The following is an 8,857-nucleotide window of genomic DNA, read 5'->3' as shown; positions in this document are numbered from 1 at the left end:
TATTGTACTACACTGTAATTAATGGCCTTTAGGGAGCCTAGACTCTAGGGTCAATAATTTATTATAAATAAATAAATAAATATACAAATGACAATATTAATTATTAAAAAATGGATATTCTTTTTGTTTTATTCTAATATTCTTGGTTGTTGTATTTATTTATATATTCATTTTTAACACTTGGCGATTATCTGCAAGAGTTAAAATAATATACATATATTTGTTTGTTATTTTATTAAATTTATTACACATTTGTTAACATAAAAAAATAAAATAAAACTTAAACATAGATAGATAAATGGATTGATAAATAGAGAGAAAGTGAGATAGTGAAAGAATAGAATAAGAAAAAGAAAATAAAAGAAGACAAGGTGGCTGGGGAAGAATCCTTCTTCTTCTTTGGTGAAAAGTCCGTAAAACTAATTGCATCGGATGCATCTTGTTCGAAGGGTTGTGTAATGGCCTGTGGACGGGGGTAAAAACACAACAGAGTGCAGGGTTAAAGGGGTTGGAAAGAAGTTCGTATGAGAAGGGTACAGAGAATAAGAGAACGGATGAGAGTGTCTATATAAGAGAACATGCCAGTCGTTTCTTTCTATCTATCTCTTTCTCTACAGACAACGGTGTGGTCCAGACGGATGATGAGAGTCTCGTAAAAGTAATTTTTCTATCTCTTCTTATACACACACACACACACACACACATACACAAACAGACACACGTACGCGCAATATATTGTATATGTGTGCATGTTCGTGTTTGTGTAAGAATAGACCCGGACTTCCGTAAAATTGCACTTTTCTGAATTCGCTTAAGATCAAAGAAAAAAAAGAAAAAGGAATAATACTTCGACGAAACAAAAAAATAAATAGAAAAAAAAGAAAAGGATTGTGACCGGTGAGAAACGTACGAAGAATTTTATTCGTCTAATCTAAGCTTTAAAGTTTCGTTTCTTATCGAATTTGCATATTCATCTGGTACCTGTCGGAAATAAATTTCTATGCATATGCAATGTAAATGTTTTCTTTGTTTTTTTTTTTTGAACGTAAATCATAGAAAAGAGGAAAAGAGAGAGAGAGAAAGAGAATTTTGAGTTATTTCCAAAGAAATGAATTACAGTTACCTAAACCATAATTTGCAAACATTTTCTTCTTTCTTCATTTTTATTCAACAGGACATTCATCATCTACAAACAGATCATTCGTTCAAATTTTTTCGTTGAAAAAATAAACAAGAGAATATATACAAGAGCAACAAGAAAAAATTAGTATTATACGTGGTAAAACTAACTGTCGGATTTTCGACGATTTATTAGTTGTTATTTTTGTTTGATTCTTCTTCTTTTTTTTTTTTTTTTTTTAAAGCAGCTTTTGGTAACATGCTTTTTCTTTCTGTCAAAGCCAAGCCCTACGGGACTGCAGTTTGGATTACTGTTTGTTTGCTTGTTTTAGTTGTGTCGTTTTATTTTCTATTCCCTCTTTCTCTTTTTTTTTTTTCCCCAGTCTACATAGATATTCGATTAAACGTTCTAAACGCAGTGCATAAAAACAAACTCCGAATTGTAATTAATCTTCGTTTAAATGTAAAAATTATTGTCGTTGGTTTTTTCTTTTAATTTCTTTTTTTTTAACTATTTTATGGAATCAGTATTTCTTTTTATAAAAATTCTTTAGTAGGTGTTTATAATCAATTTGTTATTGCGACAAATAGTAATTATTTGTTTAAAATATTGACAAATATTTGTTAGTAATTGAAAACAAATTGTTGTGTACACTTGTTGATCACATTTATTCAATAAGATACTGGCTAAAAACAACGAAAAAAGAAATATCGGTGATGATGGATTTTAGATGGAAATGGATGAACTCTTTAGCTTTGTTCCCACGTAGAAGTCGTTTGTACGTTTTCTAAAGAATGAACTCACTCAGAGAAGAAATCGAATTTGATTGAATGTTCGAATAGTCGAATGGTCGAATGGTCGAGAAAGGAAAAGTTTTGAAGGACTTTTATTTTCTCTTTCTTTCCCTCTTTTTCTTTCTCTCTCTTTCTCTCTGTTTCTCTCTCTGTTTCCGTCTCTGTTACTTCGTCGAAATTCGATTCGTCTTGTACGTCCACATGCACGTTCGTCCTGGTTCGTTAGGATTATCCCTGATGGTTCCTCGGTTTCTGTGGTTTCGACATCAATACTGTCGCATTTCGGAGTTACATTTGCACTTCCTACCACTGAACAAGTATAACGCGTGGTTCTCGATAAATTTCTGGTAAACATATTAATTGCATTTCACGTAATTATACTTGCAAGAGTGAGTGAGCGAGTGTGTGAATGAATGAACAAGTAAATGGGAGAGAGAGAGAGAGAGAAAGAGACGATGATTACGTTTAACAATTTCGTTGCAAGATCGACACTTGTTAAAGTGTCACGTAACAGCGTGAAGGAATCAATTAGTACGGTTTATCGAACGAATGTTCAATATCGATATTGAATCATTCGATAATGGAAAAAGAAAAATGTCATGTACGCTCAATCGAATTATATTTTCAACGTCATATTACTTTAAAATATAAAATATAATCAAATACTTTGTTATCGGTTTGATTTGATTTAACTTGATGGATATCGATTTTTAATTCGTTCACGAAGCTATTCAGATTTGTCCTTAATATAATTATTATTAATATTAACACAATTATACTACATTTACTGAATTATTCATTCCTCACTCCTTATAATATATATATATATTATACTTACAGAATATCAAATAATATAATAATATAAATTATGATAGTTGCGTTATCACTTTTTTTTGTTTACGTTTTAGAATTTGTTTTCTAAGCGTGATAAAAAATGAATAAAATCGAAGCGGTTGAAGGATATATTTCGTTTTGAAAAATTACTATTTGGAACTTTTCCAAGTGAAATGAGTTTTAGAACAGATCGTTTGAATGGAAAAACACGTAACTGTTTCTCTTTCTCTCTCTATCTTGTTCGATCTTTCCTTTCAAAGGATCTCTATCGTGCTATGATAACTAAGCGGGCTTGATAATTGCACAACGTTCGAATGAACGAAATAGGCAAGGGGATTATTCGTTTCATTCACTACTAATTGATGACATTACCGTTATCATTTTTAACGTGTTTTATTTATTTGCGGTTTCATTCTGTATTCCCCTAGACTCGCGTGATCATTTCGTTCTGCGTACACCCACACATTCTCACCATAAATAATCCTGACACTTGAATTATTTGTTAATCCGTAGTTTCACCTATGATTTAATACTGTCTCTACCACAAAAATACACTGAATCTTTTATACGATATATAAATGAAATTCTTTAGAAATGAGTAATAATAACAATTGTTTGATTAACAAATTGTACAATAAATAATTATGAAAATATTTGTAAGACTTTTATTCGTACAAAAAAAGAAGAAGCCGCAAAAGTTCCTGATATTATCGTAATTATTACAATAAATAATACATCAATTGTAATTCTTTTTTCTTTTTCTTTTTCTTTTTCTTTAATAAAGTAAAAAGAAAAGTTACTTGCGTATATTTTGAAAAAATTATAAAACTACTGGGAATAGGATGAATTTCCGTCTGACAGATATAGTTGGCAAGCTTTTTTTCAGACGATTATTAAGAAGATTCATATACAAGAATTCAATCAGCTTAAGCATCTTTCTTCCACTCTTTCCCTCCCTTCCCCTATTCATTATTCTTTCTCTTAGGAAGAAACGAGAATAAAACTAGTATTTCTTTTTCTTTGGGCTAGGTGTAACGTAGTTGCGGAGAGTTGGACACGCGAGTATCATGTCGTTTGACAAATTTGATCAACTTCTCGGTTCCCGCTGAGAGAAAAACCAAGCGAGAAAAAACTCACTTTCGTATTATGGTGAAAATATAATCTTTACATTTTCCCAAGTCTAGGGAGTTTTTCTCGCGAGAGTAAAAGATAGTGTTGAAGGAAGGAAGAAAACTTTTTAATTAAACGCCACCGTAAATAAGAATTTTATTTTTGCTTCTTTATTTCCCTTTTTTTTTTCTCCTTTTATTTTTTTTTTCTCCTGTCATAGTTAGCGATTTAAACGAACAGATTTCCCGGTGTTTATCATATTTTTCTATTCCTTTTTCATTTTCTTCTCTTCTCTTCTAACTCTCTTGGTGCATACATTATTTTTCATCAAATTATATATTCCAATGAATATTCATTTATTGTTCAAATTCGAAAAAAACATTCATTTCGTTTTCTCTAATTAGTGTGAAATGTTTTAAAAAAAGAAAAAACAAAATCAGCCTTTCATTATCGTATATTCGTTGATTTAAAGTTTTATTCCTACTTTTTTAGATGGTCTAAATATGTATCCGCATATAAATTTTATACATTGTTTTAATTTATAACAAAATAATTTCTATATTTATTTAAATAATATTATTTTATATTTCTATCAATTATATATATAAAAGAGTATATTTATTTTATTTATTTTTAGATTTTCGTTGAAATCTATGCACATACAGATTACAAAGTATACTATAGTATATGATCACTATGACAAAATACGGCAAACTTGAATGTAAGTTGCAAACAAATGCAAAGTTTCTTTCTCTCTCTCTCTTTCTCTCTTCTCTTTCTTTCTCTCTGTTGCTCAAAATAAGGGTAAAGACCTATAAATAATCCAGGACAGGTATTTGTACTCTCGCAAATCGTAGAACATAGTCGACATTTCTCCAGTAGTTAGGAAAAGGAAGACAAGAAGTCGAGGAACCGTAGAAACGCATACGCTGTGTTTATTGTAACGCGAGTTGAACATAGACGAAACGTTGTGTACGAAAGAGAATAGCTTATGTTATAGACTAAACAGACGTTGAATCAATGCATACACATATATGTACATATGTGTGTTTATATATATATTTCTATCTTTACTTTTATCCGCTTTCCTGTTTTCTTCCATTCCGTTTGGTTTTCATTCGTTATTTGTATAGTAGTTTCAAATCTTCTACCATATATTTTTATATATATATACGTGATCGTAAAAAAATAATAAATTTCTTTTTTCAAAAGAAGAAACAATAATAGAAGAAATAAAAGCGATCGTGTATCGAAGCTAGAAAATCGATTTTAATATATAAAATATTTTTTCAACGCATATCTATTTACGTGTAGATACGAACGAGAATATACGACACCGTTAGAAAAACTATTTGTTTCTTTTGTTTTTTGTTTTTTGTTTTTTTTTTTTTTTTTAATCAAACAGATAGAGACAGAGATAGAGAGAGAGAGAGAGACAGAAACAGAAACGGACAGAGATATAGCGAATAAAAAAAGAAAAAAGAAAAAACTACGTCGAAACGTAGGTCGGATAGCTAAATGGTGATTCTATTAGATCAATCAAGCCCTTGAATAGATTCGTTTACGACAGCGATACAATACCGTTTTTAACGGTGCAAGTTTTACACGAAGTGCTCTCTCTCCCTCTCTCTTTCTCTCTCTCTCTCTGTTAAAAGAAAAGAAAGAAAAAAAAAATATCTAAAAAGATAAAAATAAAAACGAACCGACCGAGCTGATGTTGCTGCTGAATACGATGTTTTTTCCACGTGAATTCTCGATTGGCGGATAAGCTTTAATCCACGATTCAACTTTTCTCTCCTTTTCTATGTCTCCGTCTACCTGTCTCTCTCTCTCTCTCTCTCTTTCTCTCTCTTTTTTCTGAAATATATTGCTATTGGAAATAGATCGAGCGTGGAGATCTAATTCGTGCGATAATGAGAATCAAAGTTCGATCTTTATCCTTTTGGAAATATATGAGTTTACTTTAGGTCCGATATATTATTGTCCAGGAAACTTTGAACAAAGGCCTCTCATTCCTGCTAATCTCTTAAACACAAACCTCAAACTTTCACAATAAATAAAATAGAATTCCAGGCAAACGGGGATTTAAACAATTAACTCGACTGATCAATATTTTCTTTTTCTTTTAGTTCTTTTCTTTTTTTTTCGTTTTTTTTTTTTTTGATCCAATTAAAGTTATCCCTATCGAAATAGGATATTCGTTCTTCCTATTATTATATCGAATATCCAATAGAAATCTAGCAAACGCTCTAGTCGTCAGTTCTATCTCGGTTTCCATAATTGGTATATCTTGGCACGATTTCAAGTTAAATCTTTGGGAGAATGTAGGAGAAATCGTAGTCGGTAATGTTAGAGTACCTGTAAGTACCATTCTACTCGTGTTGGGATTTCTAGGATCTCTATTCTACGCTTGGAAATATCAGTCTATTAACACGCTTGTAGATAATCGTTTGACAAATCGTCTTAGATTAATACGCTCTTCTAATTGTAGGTTTTTATCCAATTTCATTTCCATTAATATTAAATGTCATACTGTTAATCGTTATTACCGACCCATAAACGGATCATCCATACAAATCCCCCCCCCTTCTATATGAACGTATAAGAGTGTCATACCCAATTTATAAATAATAAATTTATATCTTATATACAGTAGAGGACAAAAGTATTTGTACAATACGTATGTGAAAAGAAAAAGATCTGTATTTTTTACATCATTAATTTTAATATATATGTGTTTGTATGTTACTCACTAACATTAGTATAGTAAGTAATATATTATATAATTATTATATTATAAATAAATTAAAAAATATATTTTTTAGTATATTGTATATATAATTATTATTTATAAATAAACAAAAGTTAATTATAGTATTTTGCTAATAACAACACTTGAGTATTCGTCGAATGGTGAAATTTCACCGGGATAAGTATTCGTACATCTTTAGTAATTAATATAAATGTAATTGTTAGTATTTTGTAGGATTCCATTTTTGGCGAGTAACTGCAGCTAATTTGTTTTACATTGATAATACTAAGTTTTTAATAAAATCGTGTGTTATATTACTCCACTCTTTTTTTCTAAAATTTCTTTAAAATGTTCTCTTGATGTCATATTATATTTTCTTACTCTTTTTTCGAGTTCCCACCATACATGTTCAATGGGATTCATATCAGATGATTGATATGTATAATATATAATACAATGTATTATAACATATATTAAAAACCATTTCCTTTAACGATGTTTTTCATTTTTTCTTGTGAAAGAATAAAAAATAGAGGAAGTAGGGTGGAGACCAAAAAAAAAATTAGTTTGTTTAAAAATAAAGACGAAGAAACAGAAGAAACAAAATAATAAAAAAAAGAAAAATGATAAAAAGGAGAACGATGAGAAAGATGAAAATATATATTCAACGTTTCGTTCCATGCAAGCGAACAATATACTGTACCTAGGGTATATCGTTGAAATCCTTGTTAGGAGCGCGATGATGCCTCATCGACGAAGATCTAGCAGCATGGAACAATGCGGAAAAAGAATACCCAGAGAAATGGGAGGAAAAGAGCGAGGAGATGGAGCGACATAAAGCCTTGCCTGAAACGCAAGTCTTTTCCACGTATGTGCATGCATGCATGTATGACACGAAACGTAGACGATAGAAGAGATGATGGAAGAGGATAAACGAGAGGATTGAACAGAGAGAGAGAGAGAGAGAGAGGTGGAGATAGATGGGTGAGATGGGTGGAATGGGGCCTAGGGGGTTGGGGGAAGGGGGTACATAGAAGTAGGGATCGACACACTCCTCCGGGACTTGTTTTCGCTTATACGTTACAGCCATGCACCGATGAATCGAGAAACAGAAGCTCGTATTCATCCTCGTAAATGCAAGGGAAGTACTCGAATATGTGAAGAGAGTAGTGAAGTGGGATGAAGAGAGGGTACGTAATAACGACGTCGTCCGTGGATAATTCGATAAACCGATCGCAATTGGACGATTCTAAAACGTTTCTAATCGATTCGGCTAACATAAAAGTTAACGTGTTTGCATTCATGTGAAACGTTAAATGTAAGAATAAATGAGACGACTATAGGAGGGTGCAGAAATGTGGACGATTATTTTTCAAGTATAATTTTTTTAAATCTTTCTCAGGTTTATTATATTTTTTCTTTTTTTTATGTATATATATTTTTGAATGAACAATCGATTGATTTGTTTATTTGTTCAGGTAATTTTATATATCAGTTGTAATCGGAATTTGATTTTAGAAAAATAATTTATTTGTTTATGCAAATTGTTTATAACAATTTGTTTATTTGTTAATAATAATACGTAAGATATATGGAATATATCGTGCATTTTGAAATGACTTTTTGTTCCAATTTTCTACGACTTTTGATTCCAAAGATATTTAATTATTAATTAAAGACAATTGTTATTATAATTATGAGATAATTTTTATTTATTAATAGTTTATTCATTTATGTAATATCATTAATCTGTCGCAATGTGACTTTTTCTATAGCGGAATAAAGTGAATGTAATTTTTATATAAATTATTTATAACAAATTGTTTAATTATTATTAACAATCTAAAAAAAAATAAAAATAAAAATCTACCCTTGAAAATGGTGTATCGTAGAAGTCTGTAGGTCCTTCTGTTCAGAAAATATTGTCATGGAAAGATTCTCATTCATAATTTACTACGATCAGGCGATCGTAGTAATAGTAATAGCAGTAGTAGTAGTAGTAGTAGTAAAGCTGAGTAAATTCTCAGAATTTATGTAGGTCAGTGGGTCATTAACACAAGAATGAAATTATGTAGAACAATGGGTCAACGTAAACGTCTCTCATTTAAATAAAAATATCTCCGGAACTAAAAATCGTAGAAACTTGATTGATACATCATTTTAAAGAGTAAACTGTTCACTATTAATTAATCTTATTGTTAATAATTAACTAACAATTTGTTATCAACAATTAATATAAAGAAATTC

General features: G+C 30.4%; 1 long non-coding RNA gene across 1 annotated transcript in view; it reads right to left on the bottom strand.

Annotated features, from left to right (window-relative positions):
* Positions 1-7,321: 7,321 nt before the first annotated feature.
* LOC122523082 overlaps positions 7,322-8,857 on the bottom strand; it is a 43,059-nt gene continuing 41,523 nt past the window's right edge. The window contains exon 3 of the long non-coding RNA XR_006305245.1: positions 7,322-7,371. This is a non-coding gene — a long non-coding RNA (uncharacterized LOC122523082). The remainder of the gene's footprint in view (positions 7,372-8,857) is intronic.

This window comes from Polistes fuscatus, unplaced genomic scaffold, assembly GCF_010416935.1.
Source record: "Polistes fuscatus isolate 324 unplaced genomic scaffold, CU_Pfus_HIC Scaffold6, whole genome shotgun sequence".
NCBI classification, from domain to species: domain Eukaryota; kingdom Metazoa; phylum Arthropoda; class Insecta; order Hymenoptera; family Vespidae; genus Polistes; species Polistes fuscatus.
Note: the sequence above shows the minus strand (reverse complement) of the source record. Positions and strands in the feature narration are given on the sequence as shown.